Source organism: Calliphora vicina, chromosome 3, assembly GCF_958450345.1.
Source record: "Calliphora vicina chromosome 3, idCalVici1.1, whole genome shotgun sequence".
Taxonomy (NCBI): Eukaryota; Metazoa; Arthropoda; class Insecta; order Diptera; family Calliphoridae; genus Calliphora; species Calliphora vicina.
The window spans coordinates 66,649,052-66,675,769 of NC_088782.1; the positions used below are offsets into that span (position 1 = coordinate 66,649,052).

The window sequence follows — 26,718 nt, forward strand, 5'->3', positions numbered from 1 at the left end:
TTGCAATATGACATTTAAAAAGGACACTTTTTGGTGCAAATATTAATCATTAGGAGACAATCTCAAGGAAAACTTTATCTCATCTCGGCGAGGAGATCACTAAACTCATTACAATGTAAATTCATTATATATCCACACTGTTTATAGTATGTGAAATAAAACCTTGCAGGTATCTCTCCTGTCACACATTAATTTAAATAGAATTCAATACAACAATGTAATATATCTAAAGAGTTAATAAATAAATTAAAAATGTTTTTCAATAAGAAAGATTTTTGTTTGGCCAAGTTGTTATCATATGATCTGGATTATTGCTGTTGAACGCTTTTTCAAAAAATCCCATTCATTGCTCAATAATCTATATATATAAAAGAGTAACGTTACTGACTGACTGACTGACTGACTGACTGACTGATTCATCATCGCACAGCCCAAACGGCTGAAGCTAGAATCACGAAATTTTAACTGTGGGTTCCTCCCTCCCCGAAACGATCCGATAAGAAGGGATTTTTGGAAATTCGAACGTTTAGGGGGTAAAAAAGGGTAAAAACGGGTAAATTCGGTAACCTTATATCTTCAAAACTAATAAAGATAAAAAAAAACTTAAAATATCATGTTACTCCATTTAAAAAATAAGCTGACAGGTGTTTCGTACTTTTTGGAAATTCGAAACTTTTAGGGGAGAAAACGGGTAAAAACTGTATTTTGGTACTTTTTTTGCACCCTATGTATCTTTTAAACCAATAAACATAGAAACAAATTTTAAATCGTATTCTTTAATTAACAAAAAATAAAAAATATAAGTTTGGTACTTTTTGGAAATTCGAACCTTTAAGGGATAAAAATTGTGTTAATTTTTGGTACTTTTTCATAAAATATGTTTTTCTATAATTTGACATAGACATACGATTATTTTATTATGAGCTCCCACCACGTTACAGAAATTTATTTGAATGAAATTGTACCACCTCAATGGGGATAAAAAAGGTACCAAAAAGGGGATAAAATCGGGAAAATACATTATATTTGAAATTATTAAGCCAATTTTGATAATTTTTTTTAACGTTGGTTCCTGGATTCATACAAAAATTAACTAACACCGTGTTATTTGGAACTCGAGTACCAAGGTGTATATTGGGCCAAATCCGGGTAAACAGTTTGGTACTTTTTTTAAAACATATTTATTCTTGGGCACATTAACACAGATTTTAATATTTTGATACATGCCTATAGCATAAACAATTTTGACAAAATGGAATATTTTTAAATTTCAAACTTGAGGGGTGTTCAAGTAAGAAAAGGGAAATTGGTACTTTTCTCCTAATGGTACTTTTTTAAAATTTTAAATTATTTCAGTTATCGACATTAAAGTTAGCTGATATGTATTTGAGTGAAGTTAGTGTTAGGAATAGGGGATAATATTTAGGTACCAAAATGTGTGAACTGTACTATAGGTACTTTTTTGTTCATCTAATGGTACTTTTTTGAAATTTCTATAATAATGGACTTAGAAATATGAAATTAAACATATATGGTCCTAAGTGAGTGAGAATTCTAGCGGGAGACTTTTTGGTACTTTTTCTTTATTGGAATGGTACTTTTTTTAATTTCTTCACCAATGAACCTAGAAACATGAAATAAAGCTTATATATAAACCGAGTGAGTGGAAAACCACAAGTGTGGGTTTTTTGGTACTTTTTCTATATTCTAATGGTACTTTTTTGAATTTTCTATAACTATGGACTTAGAAACATGAAATTAAGCATATATGGTCATAAGTGAGTGAGAATTCTAGGGGGAGACTTTTTGGTACTTTTTCTTTATTCTAATGGTACTTTTTGAATTTTCTATAACTATGGACTTAGAAACATGAAATTAAGCATATATGGTCCTAAGTAAGTGATAATTCTAGGGGGAGACTTTTTGGTACTTTTTCTTTATTCGATTGGTACTTTTTGTAATTTCTTCACCAATGAACCTAGAAACATGAAATAAAGCTTATATGGAACCGAGTGAGTGGGAAACCACAAGTGTGGGCTTTTTGGTCCTTTTTCTATATTCTAATGGTACTTTTTTGAATTTTCTATAACAATGGACTTAGAGACATGAAATTAAGCATATATGGTCCTAAGTGAGTGAGAATTCTAGGGGGAGACTTTTTGGTACTTTTTCTTTATTCGAATGGTACTTTTTGTAATTTCTTCACCAATGAACCTAAAAACATGAAATTAAGACCGGAGTGAGTGGGAATCTACAAGTGACTCCTTTTTGGTACTTTTTCTATATTCGAATGGTACTTTTTGAATTTTCTGTAATAATGGACATAGAAATATGAAGTTAAGCATATATGGTCCTAAGTGAGTGAGAATTCTAGGGGGAGACTTTTTGGTACTTTTTGTTTATTCTAATATTACTTTTTTGAATTTTCTATAACAATGGACTTAGAGACATGAAATTAAGCATATATGGTCCTAAGTAAGTGAGAATTCTATGGGGAGACTTTGTGGTACTTTTTCTTTATTCGATTGGTACTTTTTGTAATTTCTTCACCAATGAACCTAGAAACATGAAATAAAGCTTATATGGAACCGAGTGAGTGGGAAACTACAAGTGGGTGCTTTTTGGTACTTTTTCTATATTCTAATGGTACTTTTTGAATTTTCTATAATATAATGGACCTAAATATGAAATTAAGCGTATATGGTCCTAAGTGATTGAAAATTCAAGCGGATACCTCATGGTACCTTTTGTTTATTCTAATGGTACTTTTTTTTAATTTTCTATATCAATGGACTTAAAAACATGAAATTAAGCATACATGGTCCTAAGTGAGTTAGAATTCTAGGGGAGACTTTTTGGTACTTTTTCTTTATTCGAATGGTACTTTTTGTAATTTCTTCACCAATGAACCTTGAAATATAAAATAAAGGTTATATGGACCAGAGTGAGTGGGAATCCGCAAGTGGCTGCTTTTTGGTACTTTTTCTATATTCTAATGGTACTTTTTTGAATTTTCTATAACAATGGACTTATAAACATGAAATTAAACATATATGGTCCTATGTGAGTGAGAATTCTAAGGGGAGAATTTTTGGTACTTTTTCTTTATTCGAATGGTACTTTTTGTAATTTCTTCGCCAATGAACCTAGAATCATGAAATAAAGCTTATATGAACCCGAGTGACTGGAAAACCACAAGTGTATACTTTTTAGTACTTTTTCTATATTATAATGGTACTTTTTGAATTTTCTATAACAATGGACTTAGAAACACGAAATTAAACATATATGGTCCTAAGTGAGAGAGAAGTCTAGGGGGAGAATTTTTGGTACTTATTCTTTATTCAAATGGTACTTTTTGTAATTTCTTCACCAATGAACCTAGAAACATTAAATAAAGGTTATACGGACCCGAGTGGGTGAGCAACTACAAGTGGGTGCTTTTTGGTACTTTTTCTATATTATAATGGTACTTTTTGAATTTTCTATAACATAATGGACCTAGAAATATGAAATTAAGCGTATATGGTCCTAAGTGATTGAAAATTCAAGCGGATACCTCATGGTACCTTTTGTTTATTCTAATGGTACTTTTTTTTAATTTTCTATATCAATGGACTTAAAAACATTAAATTAAGCATACATGGTCCTAAGTGAGTTAGAATTCTAGGGGAGACTTTTTGGTACTTTTTCTTTATTCGAATGGTACTTTTTGTAATTTCTACACCAATGAACCTAAAGCCATGAAATTAAGCTTATATGGACCCGAGTGAGTGGGAAACCACAAGTGGGGGATTTTTGGTACTTTTTATATATTCTAATGGTACTTTTTTGAATTTCCTATAATAATGGACCTAGACTTTCCAAAAAATCGAAGAATTTCAAAACCGCGGTTTCGGTTTTAAAAAATTTAAAACCGATCGGTTTCGGTTTTGTGATAATTTATTAAATCTTAAGTATTATAGAAACAAAATTAGTTGATAATATAGGAAATGATATACAAATCTAAAATTCAAGCTTGATGGGTTATGGTTTAGTGAATGCGAATTTAAAATTGATAATCAATGGTACTATTTCCTTATTGCAATGGTACTTTTTGAATATTTTATAATAATAAACATAAAAATTTAAAATTAGGAACACATTTTGCATTTTCTATAATAATGGACCCAGAAATATGAAATTAGACATTTACAATTAGATTCACAAAGTGAGACTTGATAGTACTATTTCTTTCTTCTAATTGGGGTGGCGAAGCGCACCGGGTCAGCTAGTGATTCATAAAGTAACTTTGATCATGAAATCTGTACGAGTATCGCCTAATTTAGCTGAATTTTCCGACTCTTGTTTGTACGCCCTACACTCTGTACAGTTTTATAAAGTTCTTGATATTTAGCTTCCAATACATTTTTCTCCTCAAGGTTCTACGTGTCATTAAATTTTTCTTTTAAGTTTTTACGTTCAAAGATTTTGCTGCATGTATCATCCGACATCCATAATTCTCTTCTTTTTGGGGCTGATCCACTGGTGTGATCCTCACATGATCTTAAAATGGTTTTAACATGATTTTATTCAGGTTAATAAAGTGGATACTTCGTTAATTCACTGAGTTATACCACATCGCAAATGGGTACTAAAGATGTTTCGGATGATGATGTTTCTGAATCGGAGATTTTGCATATTATTTTGAAAAGTGGCGGTGTAAAGTCGAATTTTGGTTACTCCAAGTGTTGGTCTCTAGACAGGATGGTGTTTAACGTCTCTCTTAATCCCAATATCAAAAGGACAATTTATAAATACAACAAGACAATGTATGGCTAATATCACAGCTATCGATTTGATTGAGAGTTTTGTGTCTGTCCGGTGGCAACTAAGTTGCCATATGAAGATTTCAATAAACAGTCGCCGTTGTTGTTGTCGTTCTACACCAATATCTGCCCATTACATGCTCCTGTGAATCATTATCAGAGCTAACCTTGCATTATTAGCAGTCTATATTCATCGATGCTTCCTATTTCTTTGCCGAACTGTCTGTAAATGAAGAATATGCACCAAAGCCTGTACAGCGAACATCACTAACTACCCAGAATGGTGAGGCCATATTGCAAGAATTTGCGCTCGACGTAGCATTTAATGTCGATGTGGAGTTATTACTGTCTCTAAGCGTTCTTATAGCACAGTATCCAAGCATAGACCCAGTTCGATATGCAAAGGTCATCAAGGATGGATTCGGTGTTTTTATTAGAGACTGTTTATTGTATATTAGTCGAATATCTGCGCGTCCAATCCTACGTTTCATCTATGTTTCTGTGGAAAGCGCATACTTTCCTGAGACGTCTGTTCGACCATTCTGGATATTAGGATAAAGCGCCTTGGATCAATTCCCTTCATTATTTAACATTAACTATAATGTCGAATTTTGTGCCAACAAACCACCATATGCGGGAAGTTTTGCTTTACTGTGAATGTGTTCCACCGGTTTCAATGCGCTAGAGACGGATTGTGCAGTTTAGAAGAGGTGATTTTGTTACGGAAACCAATGATCGCCCAGACCAACCAAAAAGGTTTGAAGACCAAGAATTGGAGGCATTATTCCATGAAGATGGTTGTCAAACTCAACAAGAGCTTGCTAAATCATTGGGAGCTACTCAATCAGCAATTTCAAAACGCTTGCAAGCTGGAGGATTTATCCAAAAGTAGGAAAATTGGGCACCACGAATAGCAGCCGAGAGAACCTGAAATACGATTTTCCATGTCCAAAATTATGCTTGGACGCTATCAAAGCAAAATTATGTTTGCACCGAATCATTACTTGCGATGCAAAATGGATTCATAAACCCAATGTGGAGCCCGGCCAACTAACTGAATCGACACCAAAGCCAAATATCCATGGCGCTTAGGTAATGATCTGTATTTGGTGGGAACAAAGGTTTTCTGTATATTATGAGCTGCTGAAATCTGACCTGACCATCACAGGGAACATGTACTGAACGCAACTGATTCGTTTGAAGCGAGCATTGGACGAAAAACTCCCAGAATATGCGGCCAGACATGAAACTGTTAAAAAGTTGGGAAGTTTTGCCTCACCCATTTTATAGTCCAGATCGTGCCCCGTCTGACTACTGTTTGTTTCGATGGATGCAGAACGCTATTTCCGGGATACTCTTCACTTTGGAACAGTGAGCAGTTATTTTGGCTCGGAATCCATGGGATTCCAGATGGGAATTGATCATAACTAACAATGGTCAATACTTTGAAATTATTAAAAATAAAAGCTTAAAATTGGAATAAATCATTCACCGAACAATTAGTTTAAAATATCGTGATTGTTAATAAAATAATTTCAAATTATATTAAAAGGTAAATAATGATGGAAATCGGACCATATTTCTGGAAATTACAAACTCTGAAAATGTAACAGGTTTGCTTAGGTGGTCAACTTTGGCACCCCTTATCCTGTATTATTTCTACACCATTTTTCATTGAAATTGAGAACATTGTACATGATATTGAGAAAATTCCAAATGAAATTGAGAATTTCCATTTTAAAATGAGAAAATTCGAATTGAAATTGAGAATTTCTACTTTAAATTGAGAAAATTCCAAATGAAATTGAGAAATTCCATTATAAATTGTGAAAATTTCAAATGAAATTGAGAAATTCCATTTCAAATTGTGAAAATTCCAAATGAAATTGACAAATTCCATTTCAAATTGAGAAAATTCCAATTGAAATTGAGAAAATTCCAAATGAAATTGGGAAAATTCTAATTGAAATTAAGAAAATTCCAAATGAAATTAAGAAAATTTTATTTTACTCTGCATAAATAATATATCTATAATGTATGTATATATGTTTTTTGTTTGATGTAGATTCTACATTAAACAAAAAACATATGTACACTGTCTTATTGACCAACAGGCATATCTTGCAATTCCAAAGCGCTTTGGTGGAGTTATATTGTATAGCTCTACTGCAATCTCCAGTAGTTGTACAGGACTTGGAATCATTAATTAATTATTGAAGATATAAAATCCTCTGCTCTACTACATTAGGAGGATTTACGGTTGGTATATTCATCTTTGACTTCACAATACTTTTGAGTTTGGACCAAATTATTTCAATATGGTTAAACATTGGTGTATAGGGACTCAATCGTAAAAGTGTTGCTGGAGAGATGTCGAAATTTCACATAAACGACTATGACAAGAGGCATTGTCACATACAAGAACGAGTTAAGATAACTGATTACCCAACTCTTGCTATAAACTCTTTTGACCCATTCGTTTGCGCTTTCGGCAGTGAACGAATATCTGCGACATTTGAATATTGCCTGCGGTATTAATTGGACCTATCAGGTGGATGTCAGGGTCACGGGAAGTAGGTATCGAAAGAACTGTTCGGGATTCAACACGAGAACAACCATGTTTTCTACGAAATTGGTCTCTCTATCCAGACAACCACATATTTCCACATCTGATATAATCGTTAATTTTGTTTTTTTTTTTAATTTAAAATAATTTATATAATGTTTCTCAATTTAATTTAGAATTTTCCCAATTTAAAGTGGAAATTCTCAATATCATTTGGAATTTTCTCAATTTAAAATGGAAATTCTCAATTTCATTTGGAATTTTCTCAATTTCAATTTGAAATTCTTAATTTCATTTGGAATTTTCTCAATTTCATTTGGAATTTTCTCAATTTCAATTGAAAATGGTGTAGAAAGCTAATGACCTGATCTACAAATAGTTAAGGAAATGTCTCAACTATTTATACCCAACACCACCATAGTGGGGAGGGTATAATGTTTGTAACGTCCCACAAAATGGCCCAAGGACAAAGCCTATTGAAACTGGCTGAAATAGGTCCATTATTTCACCTAGCCCCCATACACATGTTCTATCGAACATAGACTTTATCGGTCATAAATGTTTAATTCATATAGGTATCTACACATATTTTGCTCCAAATAAGTTTTATATATACGGAAATCATGTCACCTACTTTGATGATGATCGTTCCATAATTAGTCGTAGCTCCCTTAAATCAACGAAAATCTCCTTAACTAGCATAAATCTCTTAAAAATATTGGTATACACATCTAATTGAACAGAAGCAACTTTCATCTAGACACAAATCACGTGGCCTAATTTCATGGCGATCTGTCAATAATTGGTCATAGCTCCCATATAAAGCCCTCTTCCGAAAATCATTCATGAAAATCAATTATTGAAATTTTGACCGACCATACTTTCTTACTTGTTAGTATTATTTCTGTGCACTTGAAAATATAAAATCAATTTTAAAGCATATTTTATAGATAAAATCGTTTAAGGTAGGTCAAGTTTGTTTTTATTCCATTATTTACTTTAATTCAATTAAATTTTGCAAAAAAAAAATCCAAACAACAAAAAAAAACTTACCCCAATTGAAAATAAATAGTCCTTTTAGCACACAATAAAAAGCTTTCAAACTAAAAATGTCCCCAGAGAGATTAAATAAGGCGTTAGAGCATGTAACAGACTCCGGCTCAACCCAGCTCTTTAACGTACAGCTCATAAAATATAGAGACCCACAAAATAGCTGGCCAAACAAAATGCAGTGGTTTCCCCTTTTTAACCAAAATTATACTTTGGTTATACAATAAATACTAAAGGACTGAGCTACGCAGTCAGTCATTCATTTATTCATTCATTCATTGAGACAGACTGCTTGCCAGCCGATGCTTAACCCTCCACAATCAGCAAACAAATATAAAATAAAAATCACATTTAGACGACTAGACGGGACGCAGTCGCTCGCCCTCCCCAGAAACACACACATTTCAACTCGTCTTGAATCAGTTGACTTTCACGCGTACACTCATTCGCATTCAGTCCTGGAAAGACGGCAACAATAAAGCAACATATACTACAGTTCGTATAGTAACAAAGAGGCGTTGAGCAGAACGCATTAGATTTATGCCGGGCAACGTGAGCTGCATATGTTTATAGCTTTAACCCAAAAGAAATAACAAAAACAGCAACAAAGAAACTCTGAGCATCAACAAACGTTAGACGCTGTGGCAAACAGAGGAAAAAAACTTCCGGACCACTTTATACAAACCAAAACAGAAAAAGGCAAGATGAAATCAAAAGCATAAACTAAGGGCGTTTTAAATAAGCAAAAGTGTATGTGTGTGTGTTAGTGTTAGTGTATATGTAAAAGTATTGGGAGCTGGTTAACCAAAAATAAAACGTTTCAACGGAATATATACCACGTTTGCAACGCATTCAGAATAATGTTCAGTTTTCACATTTTCATTGTCGCTGGCCACATTAAAACATACGCAGTCCATAACACAACCAACAAGAAGAGTGAGGGTGAGTAAGAAATTGGGGATGGGGGAGAGATGAACGGTTACCCGTTGTGTTGAATCAAAGGGGTTGCCAAAAAAAAAAAATTAAATAAGTTGCAAGCAACAGCATTCATTTGAAATAAATTCTTACTCGTCGTACAAAATTATATAATGTTTAGCATCATTTTTCAATTTCATTGTAACAGAAATGCATAGATACTCAGTCGTATACATTAGGCAGGCTCATACTTAATACAAACAAAAGAACAAATTTAAATATGCACAAAAAAAAATCAGGAAAATATGCATACAAATATGAAAAAATGCATTGATATTCATAGGAAAAATCTGAATTAAAGCTTTAAATTTTTTTTTTTATACGTTTATTATAATATTATTCCTGCCTTTAATTTCTAGGCCTTATAATATGTAATTAAATCTTAAAACCAGACAATTATTGTTCTCTCAATTGAGAATCATATTTAGAAAATTAGATGAGTGGTAAATCAGCTCTACGCAGCCTTGAGCTGTCTTGAGTTACTGTAAGTAGCCTTGCGAGCGGGTTCGGATGATGATGTAATTTTGATAAATAAGCTTCACGAGTTTTTCTGAATTCATCCTTGACCAAGGGTACATCTAAGTCTCTGTGGATGTTCTCGTTTCTTATGTACCATGGAGCTCCCGTCATGGTTCTAAAAATTTTGGATTGTGCCCTCTGTATAATATCTATACTAGTATTGCTTGCTGTTCCCCATAATTGGATTCCGTATGTCCAAATTGGTTTTAAGACTGTCTTATACAGGATGACTTTGCAGTTAAGGCTTAATTTCGATTGGTGGTGGATTAATTAGTGTAAATTAGAAGCTTTTAGTTTCATGTGGAGCCGCTTGGCTTCTATGTGCCGACGCCAAGTAAGACGTCTATCTAAGTGAAAACGTTACGTGCTTGCTTTTAATTTCGTTCACTTGTATTCTCCAATTTTTTAACCACGTCTCTACGTGCTGAGATAATTATCAAGGTTTCTAGATGCTACATTTAAGTCCACATGAGAACTAAGAATTGCAGTGTCATCTGCAAAGGTGGAAATGGTTAATTCTTCGGATTCGGGCAAGTCTGAGGTGTATAATAAGTACAGGGTTGGTCCTAGAACACTTCCCTGAGCTTTAAAATAATTTTATTATTTGGTTATAACCCTATAAGCATTTTTAACGGAATTCAAGTTGAAAGCAAGTGTAATTCAAGCCTTGAATTATAGTCAAGCAATTGAATTACAGTTGTCTTACACTTTATTCCAATAGATTTCTCCAGTAAAAAGGAAACATAAATTTAATATTTACAGTCTGGCCCACGATGTCGAACGAAAAATGAGTCGAAAAAATTTGTATGAAAAACACTCAGTTTTTAAAATTCTATCGAATAGTTTTCATACAAATTTGTTCGAATCATTTTTCTTTCAACATCGCACAGTGGGGGATCTGAAAAAAAGTGGAAATAAATCTGTAACTTCTAAACGAATAGCCCGATTTTAATAAAATTTCCCATGGCTATAGAGGAGGTGTCGATAAGTTTAAGTTTTGAATTTGGGCTTAAACAACCAAGGGGGGGCCGAGCAACAATGCCCCAAAAAGGGGCACCTCGGGTATATCAAAAATTAAAAATGATGCCAAATTTTCGTTTGCGATCCGATTTGAACGATTTTTATATATATGGAATGTACTAGACGATATCTACAAAAAACAATATTGCCATATATTATCTCTTATAGTTTACGAGTTATTCGCATTTGAAAAGTAAAATTTTATTTTTTTTGCCTACCTTGGTCTGCCATTTTGCTAATAACGGATCCAATTCTTTCCCGATTTTTTTTTTTTTGAATTAACAACAAATTTTTTAATAATCTTAAGAAAGAATTGTTAAAAAATATCTACTGAGTCAAAAGTTATGTGCATTCAAGTTATGGGCTATTCGTTTAAAAGTTACAGATTTATTTCCACTTTTTTTTCAGATCCCCCACTGTGCATCGTGGGCCAGGCTGTTAATTTTTCAAATATTTTTCAAGTTTAAAACATAATTACATTTGCATTCTAGTCAAATTCCAACAAAGTGTTCAAGTGCTTGAATTTTTGGGATTTGGTAATTATTGGGAAAGAACAATCCAATGTTTTTCCAGTTTTGAAAATGAAATTACTCAGGAAAACAGTTATTAGTACCACAATTAGTTCTACGAGTAGAACGCAAGTATAAAACCAGTAATCGTTCTTGTTCGGTGATCAATGATTTTTGTTTGAAATTGTCACCTCCAGAACTGAATTTAATAAGGATTTGCGGAGCTAGCATACATTATTTAGAACAGTTCTGGAACCAATTCTTTAATCAATGATTTTTGTTTGAAATTTTCACTCCGGAACTAGGTCTAGAGAAGCTTTACGAAGCAAACACAAATTATTAGGAACAGTTCTAGAATTAGTAGTGATTTTCGTTGAATTTGTCACACTAAAAACTGGTTTCAAGAAGATAAGGAATTTTAATTGCTTCTATGGTTAGTTTATAGCATTAGCTGTAGAAGACTTATATTTACCGAATATATTTTTGAATTCATTAAAAGACAGACAAACTGACGGACATAACTTATATTTCAAAAGGACCCAAAATATCATTTGTATATCATTAAAATATGGGAATTTTTAGCTTTTATTTTGAAACATTTGTACAATATAAATCAATTCAAAGTATTAGCTATTGTTAGCTATGATCTTTTCCCATCTTTCTGACAACAAATGTAGTCCGAGCCAAAAGAACTGCTAATCTTTTAAGGCAAATAACCAATCAAACCAATATCGGATACTCTTTTCCAAAGTAAAGCGTATTCAGAGAGACCATTCTGCATCGATCAAATCAAATAGTAGTCGGATGAGGCACGGTCTGGACTATAAAGCCGGTGAGCCAAAACTTCCCAACCACTTCATTTTAAATACTTTTTAATAGGTGGCCGAGCGTTGTCATGATGGTATATTACGATTTCATATTCTGCGAGTTTTACGGCCAATGTTCGCTATACCTGTGATAGTCTGGCCAGATTTCAGCAGCTCATAATAGATAGGAACCTTTTGCACCCACCAAATTCAGAGAATTACCTTAGCCCTATGGAAATTTGTCTTTGGTGTCGATTCGGCAAGTTGGCCGGGATTCACATACGATCTCTTACGCTTCGGGTTATCGTAATGTATCGATTTTACATCGCAAGTAATGATTCGGTGCAAAAATGATTTACTTTTATAGCGCATATCATATTATATGCATATCATATTATAAAATAAAAAACTATTAATGTTAAGGAATTCTTATGAAAGTAATTTGTTGTGCATTCATGACAACCTTACGGCACGATTTTGAGGTAAGCTTTCCGATGCTCTCATTGAAATCCAATTGAACCATTTGGTTTCGATCTAGATGGCTTTCAATCCTAGATAACATTGTCTGAATCCACTTCCTCATCCTGTTTTCCACTATTTTAAGAATCACTGAATTCATATTGTCAACTTCATATTCAATATGAAACTGGCCAAGAATTTCATAAGGTAATTGAGCTACATAGTGAATTATTTGCATATATATCTCCGCTGGCAATATTACCTTCTCATATTGTCGAAGGATCCCTAAATGTTGATGATTAGCGATCAACAAAGTTCTGCTTTGATTTTTGTTGTACCAGCATATACAAATTCACAATATTTAATCTCCAAGTACGACATTCATGCGGTATCACACGCTGTCGTTTTAAGCTGTCATATATGAGCATCGATCAAATGGATCCTGCACATACCTGTTTGACATGCCTGGGGGGGGACTCAAACTATGTGATGTCGAAGTTTGGATGACTCCTCCGATGGCAATGTTGCGTCAATGTGATGTTGTATTCCTTGACCGGTGAACCTTATTCTCCTCGTGAATATGGTATTAGAAAGTTATTTGAGGAAACCATATGACTAATTAAGTCTGCATTTTGTCAGCTTTAAATAATTCTCCACTCTGTATCACTCTACGAAGGCGACTACACTGGATCAAAATAATTGACCACTGACCGACCAAGTTCAAGGTTTCTTTATTCATACCCCAATTATTGCCAGATAGTATCTTGAAGACCTTGTTCATATTTCGCATTTGTGCGTTATTGCATAGGCGGTAGGAGGTAAAAGGACTGTCAAACGTGAAACTCAAGATTTTCAGGTGATTCACTAAATTGTCTAAATTGAGATTTACCTCTGTCGTCTAGGTGGTAAAGTGTGTTTCCAATAACTTCGTTGGTGATACCTGCAGATTACCTACAGAGAAGAAATTGTGAATTTCGTTGAGATATAAAAATCACCTCTTGCTCATAACAGACCATGATAATAGAGGTGAAAATGTTTGGCAGTTGGAAGACAATATTGTAGCACCACTGTTACAGGAAGCATAATACCGTTAGATTTAGAAGGTTTACATTTATATATCGCCCCTTAACCATTCTATCCCAGCCAGACTTCAATATATTTTGATCATTAAATACTGAGCTGTATTCGAAGGCAATAATTGAAATATTGACTTATAATGAACCAAATTTTATGTTCAGAAGGCGGTTGCAGTAAATTTTTTTTGACAGCAGGTCTAATGTATGAATATTTGCGTTATAATTTACGAGAGTGGATCAATATTTCCTTGACTTTTCGAGCTTCCCTCGTAGTTATATGAAATGCAACACTGTTCCCATCAACCTGTTCATAGGCTACTGTCAAGTTTTGAGCTAGATTCGTAATTTACTTTGCGTTTAACAGCTGTATATTTTTCTAAAAATGGAAAAAAGTGAATTTCGAGTGCTCATTAAACAATCAAACCAAAGAAAAATCTCGATAAATACTATTGGGACTCCGCACCATCGATTTCAATGGTAAAAAAGTGGTTTACTGACTTTCGTTGTGGTCGCACAAGTACAAATGACACTGAACGTTCTGAACGGCCAATTGAGGCCAGTACACCCGAAAATGTCGAAAAAATCCACGATATGTGTGCAGTCTCAATGGCAAAACTCTATGAATTGGGCTACCTCATCTGTCATATTCTCCGGATTTAGCCCTTAGTGACTACTTCATATTTCCAAACCTAAAGAAATAATTCGGTGGAAAGAGATTCAGCTCCAACGATGAAATTATTGACGAAAAACTGCCTATTTTAAGGACAACGAAAAATCCTATTTGATACAAAAACTGGGATACAAAAACTGGAGACACGTTGGTCTAAGTGTATAATATTGTTTTAAAAAAATATACTGTGTTTCATTCAAAAAGTGTAGAACTTATTGATCCGCTCTCGTACGTGAAACTATAATATAATTTAGGTGATACTCTTCTTAGAGTATAGTAGAAGGAGGACCATTTGCACATTTTTTGATACGCTTTCTTTTAAAAACTATAAAAGATACTGTTAAATTTGTTCTTGTTTCCAATACATTTATATGTAGGCCCTACCCATGCAGTTTTCAAGTTAATCGATGTGCCCCTATGGCTCATTGCCCCACTTCTACCCCAATTTGAATACGATTATTTGAAATTTAAGGATAAGGATTAATGCTCTTTATGCATTCAGACCGTTCAAATAACAAAACACTTGTATACATAACTTCCAAGATACTAATCCGCTGTGTACAAAACTCAGAATACGATTAGGGAAGGACAACCTTAACGTTGTTAGCGCTGATATCAAAAATGAAAATAAAGTACAACTAAAGAAAAATAAATTTTAAATTATTTATGTTTGCTATTACCTTTGACTTAAAATAAATCCAGAAACATGTATATAATTTCAACAAAGTCTTATTATTTTTATAAATCCTCAAAACTTCATAATGAATTAATTCCTTGAGAGTTCTGCTCTTTATGTTTCAATAACTTTTCACACAAGGAAAATACTTGGCTGGCCTTGACAATGTGTGGTGTTGGATAAACAGTAGCAGCAGCAGCAGCAACAACAACAATAACAAATCCGGAAAAGACGTCGAGGGCGTATGATGTGTCGCATAAAATTTACACTGAACGCAATAAAGAGCTCAATGACACTCGTTAAGAATTGAAAGTATTTTTGGAAGCACATGACTGCTTTTTTCATATAGTGAGCGCTTTTGAAAGGGTGTAAATGAAGTAATGACTTCTCTTATTTTGTTCATTTTTTATACCCTACACCACCATAGTGGGGAGGGTATTATGCGTTTGTGCAGATGTTTGTAACGCCCAAAAATATTAGTCTAACACCCACCTTAAAGTATACCGATCGACTTAGAATCACTTTCTGAGTCGATTAAACGATGTCCGTCCGTCCGTCCGTCCGTCCGTCCGTCTGGTTGGCTGGCTGGCTGGCTGGCTGGCTGGCTGGCTGGCTGGCTGTCCATGTAAACCTTGTGCGCAGAGTACAGGTCTCAATTTTGAAGATATTTCGATCAAATTTGGTACATATTACTTTTTCGGCCCAAGGACCAAGCCTATTGAAACTGGCTGAATTCGGTCCATTATTTCACCTAGCCCCCATACAAATGTCCCCTCGAAATTGGACTTTATCGGTCATAAATGTTTAATTTATCTATGTATCTACACAAATTTCGCTCCAAATAAGTTTTATATATACAAAATTCATGTCACCAAATTTTGTTACGATCGGTCCATAATTAGTCATAGCTCCCATATAGACCCGCTTCCGAAAATCACTTTAAAGTGCATAAATCGCTTAAAAATGTTGGTATACACACACAATTCAACATAGTTAACTTTAATATAGACATAAATCACACGACTTAATTTTATGGTGATCGGTCCATAATTGGTCATAGCTCCCATATAAGGCCCACTTCCAAAAATCACTCAAAAATATAAATTATGGAAATTTTAAAAGAAAAATATTTTTACTCATTTACTTGGTGTAGGGTATTATATGGTCGGGCTTGACCGACCATACTTTCTTACTTGTTTATTATTGTTTTCATTCTATCATTCATTATTGTTATAAATTGAGTGGTAGCATTATTAAAGCATCAGTTGATAAGTACGATTACAAACTCCTGGCTGTTTGTCCTTGTATATGAATTCATATCACATTATTTTAGTTTTTTTTCCCCGTCCTTCCTTCCTACATTCATTCACACACAAAAAACAGTAAAGAAAATGAACCCTCAATTGAGGTTGAATTTAATTTGGCGCATAATGCGAGTATCTGTAACTGTTTGCTTAGCAAGTGTAAGTGTTTGTGTGGAAATACGTTGGTGTTCTAGTAAAAAGGGTGTTTTTTGTATCTAGTTGTTGGGGGGGTTCAGATTCTAATGTCATTAGGATAATGTTCAAGTTTGTGTATGAGTGTGTGTATTGTCATCAAATTGTCTTCTATTAATTAGTTGGATGCTCACTTTTTTTCTCTGCTTTACAGAGACTGTCTGTCTATTATTTATGATCAAATTATGAATTTGTCATATGGTTGACAAATGACTATCAACACACAAAAATTGAATAATTTATATGTGAAATGAATGGCTTAATGACTTTAAAAATACACATGATATTGAAATTGTTTAAATAGATGTGCAAGGAGGGTTGCTTGTTAAAACTTGTTAATATTTGGGTTAGATAACTAGTTAATTGGAAAGAAATAGTAAATTCAAAACATGTTATTTTATTAAATTATGACAATATAAAACTGCCACGTTAAAAATTTGGTTAGAAATGTGTTTGTGATCAAAATAGTCAAACAATTAATTCGGGATCACTTTGGTCTCAAGTTTTTGCACAGAATTATATGTGTTTATGACCATATTTTTATACCCTTCACCTTCGTGAGAAGGGTATATACACTCAGCCTCAAAAGTGAGTAAACACCCGAGAATTTGTTGATTTTTTTTAGGATCATTAAAATCATTATAGTCCGACTTAAATCTTTTTTTTTCACAACCGAATCTATTATTCAACTCAATATCCAACAAACCGAAACTTTAAAATTTTAATCGAAGAATAAATTTTAGGATTTTCATTATCTTAAAAAAAGTCAAATATTTTTTGGTGTATACTCACTTTTGAGGCTCACTGTATAAGTTTGTCATTCCGTTTGTAATTTCTACATTTTTCATTTCCGACCCTATAAAGTATATATATTCTGGATCCTTATAGATAGCGGAGTCGATTAAGCCATGTCCGTCTGTCTGTCTGTCTGTCTGTCTGTTGAAATCAATTTTCTGAAGACCCCAGATATATTCGGGATCCAAATCTTCAATAATTCTGTATTTAAAATCAGCAAAATCGGTCCATAAATAACGGAGATATGAGCAAAAAACCGAGACAACCTCGATTTTTGACCTATTTTTGATCTATATCTGGATTACTAAGTCATTAATATAGACAATTTGGATATCTAATGATAGATATTTCAAAGTCCATTGCAACGATGTAGATAAGGCTATAGTAAGTTGGACCTACAATGGGTCAAAATCGGGAAAAATATTTTTTAAAAAAAATTTGAAAAAAAACTTTTTTTAAAAAATATTTTGAAAATCAATTAAAAAAAAAAATTTAAATTTTGTTTACCTAAAAAAATTTATTTTAAAGTATAATTTGGTGAAGGGTATATAAGATTCGGCACAGCCGAATATAGCTCTCCTACTTGTTCCTATACATTTAAATTTCGCGAGAACATTTATATGGGTGCTAGGTGAAATAATAGACCGATTTCAGCCAGTTTCTAAAGGCTTTATCCTCGGCCCGAATTTACCAAATTTTATCGCAATATCTTCAAAATTGCGACTTGTACTTTGCGCCAGTATTATGAACAGGTAAAATAAAAATAGAAAAATTTGGAAATAATTTCATTCAAATGCAAAAAGTGTTCAACAAATAGGTCAAAACTGGTCAACAAGTACATATGGGCTTAAAGAGGATACTTTGACATTTTTCCTGGTGGTAAAATTAGTTTAACACCTTTTGACCCTAAGGAATTCTATTCTCTTGAAATTAAAATTTGACAAAAAATATTACCTGAGAAAAATTTTAATAACACAGCAGGTATAAACGGTACAGTGACACATAATACCAGTTCTTAAAGACTATTATCCTACCAACATAACAAAAAAATACATCTAATTATCAATAATAGTTTGCGAGTAATGATAATTTACTTCTGATCAAATTTACAAAAATCACATTTTTTATAAAATAACATAAAATATTTGATTTTAACAGCATGCCACGCCCACAATTGCCAATATTTTTATTTATTTTTTTGCCTACCTTAGTTTGAATTTGTTTACTATTGAATGGCTTTAAAATGTTTGAAATCGGAGTTAACAAAAAGTTGGACTTAATGCCGATGAAATTAAGTTCTGAGCCACCGTGCGAAGGTAGATTCACTCCCCCGCCCTTTACAATCGAGCTCATAGATGCTGAGACCTACTCAAACCACAGAATGCCACATAGGATGACTATATTATTATTAGACATCATAGCGTCACTTTGAGAATGTCTATTGAAAGTTTCGCCATCTCATGCAAGTGTAAACACATGTCAGATTTTATCGCAGAATATCCTATCCGATATTATGTTATATCTAAGCCTAAACCTTAAATGGAGACACCATCCACTTATCTCGTGTCGTACAAAAAAAAATTATTTCTCGAGATGACAGGCCAAAAAATGTTGCTCCGATCGCACTAAAAATCTACTATGTTGGAGTCCAGGAACGGATCACGACAACCATTTGGGGGGAGATATTTTTCTTTTATTTCCTTTTTTATATTAAAACTTTTCGGCTTTGGGGGAGGGGGCAATTTTCTTTTATTACCCCTATGGATCCGTGCCTGTTGGAGTCGCTGGCAGGGCTTATGTTATCAGGATTTCCATTCCTCTTGCTATATTCTCAAAGATTATGCAGTTTGAGGTCCTGTCCATTGCATTCCACCATAAAGATCGTACAGTAGCTAATGGCCAGTTGACGCTTCTGAGTCTGAGGTACTTTTTCGCATATTTAAACTTTTTGGTAAATTGAGTTTTATTTGTTTTGCCCACTTAAATACCTTGAAATGGTAACAAGTTTCTTACTTATCAATAGATACATCTAACTGCCATAAGTCACCACATTAAATGTTAAGGATGTTTGATACAAAACCATTTTTATATCGGAAAAAGAACCTTTTGTTAAAAAATAAAATAAAAAAGTACAAAAAAGTAAAATTAAAAAGTATGTTTTTATGCGTTTTTTTTAAACGATAATATTTTAAATTAATTTTTTTAATCCTGATCTAAATATAGAACAAATTACACATTGAAATTAAATACATATTTATACGTTTTGTTAAGCACAAATATTTTTAGAACCCATTTACAAGTAAAAAAATTAAAAAATGTTGCTAACAAATTTTTGAAAAAATGTGAAAAAGTATCTTTTGTTCTGCGGTTCCAATTTTTGAAAATATGCAAAAAAGTACTTTTTATTCTGCGGCTCCTCGCCTTCCCGAGGATGTAAACTGCCGTCATTGCCAGTCGACAGTTTCAGCTCAATATCGTTCAATCGGAGCAGCATATTACTAAAAATTATTTGAAACAAGTAAGAGAGCTATATTCGGCTGTGCCGAATCTTATATACCCTTCACTAAATTATACTTCAAAATAAAAATTTTAAATATTTTAGGTAAACAAAATTTATTTTTTTTTTCCAAAGTTGTTTTTTTAATTTTTTGGCAAAAATTAATTTTCAAATTGCTTTTTTAATTTTTTTTTTAAAATTTTAAATTTTTTTTTTTTTGTTTTTTCAATTTTTTTTAATATTTAGCGAGAAAAAAACTTTTGATGAAAAAAAAATTTAAGTTAAAAAATATTTTTCCGATTTTGACCCATTGTAGGTCCAACTTACTACGGTCTTATATACTTCATTCCAAAGGTCTTTGAAATATCTATCGTTAGATATCCATATTGTCTATATTAATGACTTAGTAATCCAGATATAGGTAAAACAATTATTCAAAATTTAATTTTTTTTATAAAAAAGTTATTTATATGTTTTTAAAATTTTTTCTTTTCGAAACTGTTTTTCCAAAATTTTTTTTTTAATTTTTAAAATTTTTTTTTTTTTGGAAAAATAATTTATGACAAAAAAAATATTTTGATGAAAAGGAAATTCGGGTTAAAAAATATTTTTCACGATTTTGACCCATTGTATGTCCTTACTATAGCTTTATATACATCGTTGCAATGGACTTTAAAATATCTATCATTAGATATCCATATTGTCTACATTAATGATTTAGTAATCCAGATATAGATCAAAAATATGCCAAAAATCTATGTTTTCCCGGTTTTGCCTTATATCTCAGCCATTTGTGGGCCGAGTTTGTCGGTTTTAATTAGTATGTAAGTAATTTAGGGGTTACGGAAAGTTGATTTCAACATACAGACGGACATAGCTATATCGACTTCGCTATCTTTAACGATCCAGAATATATATACACACAGTTACTAAATTTTACGTACGATTTACTTTTTGGGACTTTTTTTAAAAAAATATATATTTAAAAATACAAGGCCTGTCTCATTCATTCACTCACTCACTCATGACTGATGAGTCAGTGAATGAGTGAGTGAGTGAATGAATGAGCCAGGCCTTGTATTTTTAAATATATAGACTTTTAAAAAAAGGCCCAAAAAGTAAATCGTACGTATACTTTAGTAACTGTGTGTACTTTGAAATGAAAAATGTATAAATTACAAACGGAATGACAAACTTATATATACCCTTGCCACTCATGGCGAAGGGTATAAAAATAGGTCAACAATCGAGGTTGTCCTGGTTTTTTTCTTATATCTCAGCCATTTATGGGCCGATTTGAAATAGCAACCGAGCCGGAAGAATTCCGGAGATATTGATGTATGAATCGTGTAAGTTATTTGGGGGCTTGGGAAAGTTGATTTCAACAGACGGACAGACAGACGGACAGACGGACAGACGGACAGACGGACAGACGGACAGACGGACAGACGGACAGACGGACAGACAGACAGACAGACAGACAGACAGACAGACAGACAGACAGACAGACAGACAGACAGACAGACAGACAGACAGACAGACAGACAGACGGACAGACAGACGGACAGACAGACGGACAGACATGGCTTAATCGACTCCGCTATCTATAAGGATCCAGAATATATATACTTTATAGGGTCGGAAATGAAAAATGCACAAATTACAAATGGAATGACAAACTTATATATACTCTTCTCACGAAGGTGAACGGTATACAAATGTTAGTGCTACATATATCATAATATACGATTAGTTTCATAATAACCTCCAACAAAAAAAGATCCCTTTTGTCAAAAATTTGCATTAATGTGGCTGAATTTCGTTGATGCAGAGGTGAATTTCCTTCGTCAATGCACGAGTGGTTGTGGGCTTATTGGCATTGACCTTTGACTCCAAAAGTGTTAAATCACACCATTTAGGAGGTTAATTCAGACCAGGAAATATCTCAAGCAGTAATTAAATTGTTTCACGTGCTGCATGTCGTCTACATCACTATCATCCAATTTTGGCAGAAAGAGCTCTGTTATAGAGCAGCAGTAACAGTCACTACTTGGCCACACTTATTTTTAAAAAGTATCGTCAAATGATGCCTCCAGCCCAAAATCCGTCCCAAACGGATGACACATTGTGTATGTGTCTCTCACATGTCAGTTCTCTGAAGAAGTCATTAAGGTGAAAATGTACTTTACTTCCCAATAAGCACTAATGAACTTATTGGGAACATTTTACTGGAGAATGATATTTATATAAAGTGTAATACAACTATAATTCAATTGCTTGACACTGGACGGAAGGCTGGAATAAAACATCCTTTCAATTTGAATTTCAGCAAATAAAACTAAAACCACTTACACTATGCAACAAATGAAGACTTTTGGAAAAACACAAGATCATGACAGTATAGGTTCGACTCTACTACCAAAGGGTATTAAAACCCTATAACTCAGTTTGTCCATTTTGGCGACCGATTTTTTTTTATGGGCCCCCAAAGTTTCTGAAAATCAGTGGGGCCTCTAAAAAAGGTGTCATCAGTTTTTGGTTAACAGCTAATTCAGACTTTAATATAGCTGAGTCCGCCAAATAAATTTTGTTAAATTTTTTTTTCCAAAAAATATGCTTTTTCGTGTACTTTTGTTGAAAAAATATAGGAGGAAATTTTTTTTTTTTATTCTTTATTTTCGTTTTTAACTAGATAGACTATACTTTTTATACATCAGCTGTTCTTCGTCATGTAAAAAAGTTCAGCAAAAAGTTTAAAAAATTTAAGTTACAAGATATTGCCAGAGATTTTGCTATTATTGAACAGTTATCAATAAAATTAGTACCAAAATATTCTAAATATGATATTAATCTTATCTTTTCCATTTTTCCACCACAAACAACTTTTTTTCTTTAGTTGTCCCGGTTACTTTTATTGTTAACCTTTTTGATTTTATTTTTTTTTAATTTTCTATGTCAGCTGTTCAGCGGTCCCACTTGTCTGTATTTTGTTGAAGATTGTATGAAAACATTTTATACATTTGAGGTGGCACCCAGTTAAAGTCGGTTCAATTTAAAACATGCTTTAATTTTGACTATAGTTGGGAAATAATAAAAAACGGGTTTTTATTTTAAAGTGGTTTTTAAAAAGAACCGACTTTAGTGTTTGATTATAATTATGGGCCAGTGACACTAGAAATGTAACAATAAGAAGGAAACTAAAAAAATCTTGATAAGCTATTTAGAGTGCCTAGACAAGTTCAGATTGTATTGATATGTTCACAAGAGTTGTTCAGATTTACCGTAGCTACAACTTTTCTAAATATTGTTAGTGAAAACTTAGAAGTCCCTGGAAGTTATTCTAAAAAAAGTAAAAAAAAATTTTCCTCCTATATTTTTTCAAAAAAAGTGCACGAAAAAGCTATTTTTGGAAAAAAATTTAACAAAATTTATTTGGCGGACTCAGATATATTAAAGTCTGAAATAGCTGTTAACCAAAAACTGATGACACCTTTTTTAGAGGCCCCACTAATTTTCAGAAACTTTGGGGGCCCATAAAAAAAAATCGGTCACCAAAATGGACAAACTGAGTATAGGGTTTTACTACGCTTTGGTAGTAGAGTCGAACCTATACTGTCATGATCGTGTTTTTTTCACTGTTGCACATTGTTATTATTCATTTGGAAATGGGTCTTATATAAGAGATAATACCAATTCTGAACAGATTTTGGTAATATAATTTCTTAAATACTAATTAAACTCTATATATTCAAAAGCTGCGAGAAAAACAGTAATGTTCTATTTAAAATTACTTTTGTCTCCCCCTTAAGAGTGAGTGTGTTTGTATGATTATGCATATATGTATATTTGTGGCATGGTTCGTTGGGTATCACGTGACTCTTAAAGTAAACACAATGTCAAGGATGTTAAATTTAATGATAAAGCTTTTAACTTGCTCCCCCTTTAAAAGTTGCAAAGTCGGTAGGTCTATCACAAAACTTGTATGCAGATTATATTTATGTATAGCTGTATGCAACAAAAAGGACACCGACTGACTACACACACATACATATATTTACGTGGTACATCCATTGAGGTAGTGGTTGGTGGTGTGTGTAAACAAAATATAAACAAATACTTAAAGCTCAAGTACACTTGTATACAACATGCATACAAATATGTACTACACACTAAGTACATAAATATATCCAGATACTTTCCTACGTAGTTACACAAAAACATACTTATGTAAGTAAGTCTTGAATGTAGTTGTCAAATATAATTCATCATTTTTCACATCTCCATCAGCATAAACATCACCAGCGACCGTCATTCTTAGTCTCGTCGTCATCGTCATCATCATCAGTAGCATCACCGTTTTACCAACTGCCACCATTGTCTTTGCACAGAAAGTAAAAGATATCACTGTTAACAAGTCAATGGTAACACACATTCATACCAGGAGTATCATTCTGTTTTAGACTTTATTTATTTTTATAGGCCGTTTTTTCTTTGTTTTCTTTATCTTGCTCGGTTTGTTTTACGAGTGAAAACCATGTGCAGCAGGAGGGCAACATCATCCACATCATCAGTGGCATTTTCATTAGTTAGACTTTTGTTTTTTTTTTTTTTTTTTGGTAATATACTCCCCTAGACCAAACGATACAGATATAGACTTTGTCAGTCACGTTGAGTACGATACCAGAACTTGAGTGTGTGTGATGATGATGACAGGTCATCATCACAGGTTTTCTCGTATATTAAGGGGAGATTCATGGAGATATATATACCTTGTTACACAAATATTTGTGTATGAATATGTTGGTAAATATATGTGTGTATCTGTGCTGTAGTATGAATGTTTATATTTAGGAATTTTTATGAGTAATTGAGATTTAAGTATTTTGACTTTGAAGTAATTTGTTATTTAACATTGTCAAAGCAATGATAGACAGCAAGACTAAAACATACATACATATTTTAAGGATACTTTTAAGGATATTAAATATTTAAAAATGACTTGGCACTAAAAGCTAAAAAGTTTTTCAATAAAAAATTTAAACAAGATGACTTGTTAATGTATGAAATATAATTTAAAGGAGTTTTACACTACAATAATTTGTATTATCAGGGTTTTAGTGTCTTTAATACAAAATTAAATTGATTGTCAAAATTAATTTTCTTAAGTATTAGGAAAAATATATTTAGGTTTTACTTTTCTCACATTCTTTAATTTTTGTAGATAAATAATTAAGAAGGAAAATGACAAATAAAACAAACTCAAATTAAAAACAAGTAAGGAAGTATGGTCGGTCAAGCCCGACCATATAATACCCTACACTAAGTAAAAGAGCAAAAACATTTTTCTTTTAAAATTTCAATAATTTATATTTTTGAGTGATTTTCGGAAGTGGGCCTTATACGGGGGCTATGACCAATTATGGACCAATCACCATGAAATTAGGTCGTGTGATTTCTGTCTATATTAAAGTTAAGTATGTTGAATTTTGTGTGTGTACCAACATTTTTAAGCGATTTATGCACGTTAAAGTGATTTTCGGAAGCGGGTCTATATGGGAGCTATGACTAATTATGGACCGATCGTAACAAAATTTGGTGACATGAATTTTGTGTATATAAAACTTATTTGGCGCGGAATTTGTGGAGATACATATATAAATTAAACATTTATGACCGATAAAGTCCAATTTCGGGAGAACATTTGTATGGGGGCTAGGTGAAATAGTGGACCGATTTCAGCCAGTTTCAATAGGCTTGGTCCTTGGGCCGAAAAAATAATATGTACCAAATTGCATCGAAATATCTTCAAAATTGTGACCTGTACTCTGCGCACAAGGTTTACATGGACATCAGCCAGCCAGCCATCCGACCAGACGGACGGACGGACATCGTTTAATCGACTCAGAAAGTGATTCTAAGTATACTTTAAGGTGGGTGTTAGACTAATATTTTTGGGCGTTACAAACATCTGCACAAACGCATTATACCCTCCCCACTATGGTGGTGTAGGGTATAATGATAATCAAAATCAATAAAATGTTTAGAAAAATAATACAGCCTAACCATAAAAGCCCTAAAATCGATTTTAAGTATATAAAGTTTACTATTATTTTAAATTTAATAATTATTGATACAGCCTAACCATAAAAGCCCTAAAATCGATTTTAAGTATATAAAGTTTACTATTATTTTAAATTTCGTACCATATAACTAATTTAAAATATAATTTAATATGTTGTTTTATTATTATAAAATAAGCTTTTCTTTTAGTTTTTTTAAATTTCCTTTCTTTTATTTACATTAATTGAAAAATATTTTTATTTATCTGAATGTATGAGTTGAAAAAAGTTTTGAAAGCTTTTTTAAAATGTTTCTTATGGTACGAAAAAAACTAAAGTTCTATTTTAAAATAAAGTCCACTTTAACAAAAATTAACTTTAAAATTTCTTTTATAGTTAGACTGAGAATATTTAAAAAATTTTCAAAAGCTTAATACTTTTCATAATACATTATTTATTTGGAAAAGAGTACAGACTCTTATATCTTTGAGATAGTTAGGCCTGTACCAAGATATTTAATCTTCTAACAATGAATTCTAACAAGAGCCAAGAGAATCTTGGTCCCTCTCAGAGCATTTTGTGTACGAGAGCGGGTGACTTTTCCCGCCTCTTTATTAAAAGGGCAACAGTGATACTGCCAATAGACTGTCAGTTGACTCCCATCAAAATTTAAAACAAATTGCTTCATTTGGTTCGTGTTTGACAGCAGACTACCCCGAAACTTCAGGTGAAAATGG

The 26,718-nt window shown here is 32.8% G+C and overlaps 1 protein-coding gene across 1 annotated transcript in view; it reads left to right on the top strand.

Moving 5' to 3' along the window:
* The window catches only part of LOC135953869 (homeobox protein caupolican-like), a 260,802-nt gene that overhangs the window by 206,554 nt on the left and 27,530 nt on the right, over positions 1-26,718 (top strand). The gene's annotated exons all lie outside the window — the stretch shown is intronic.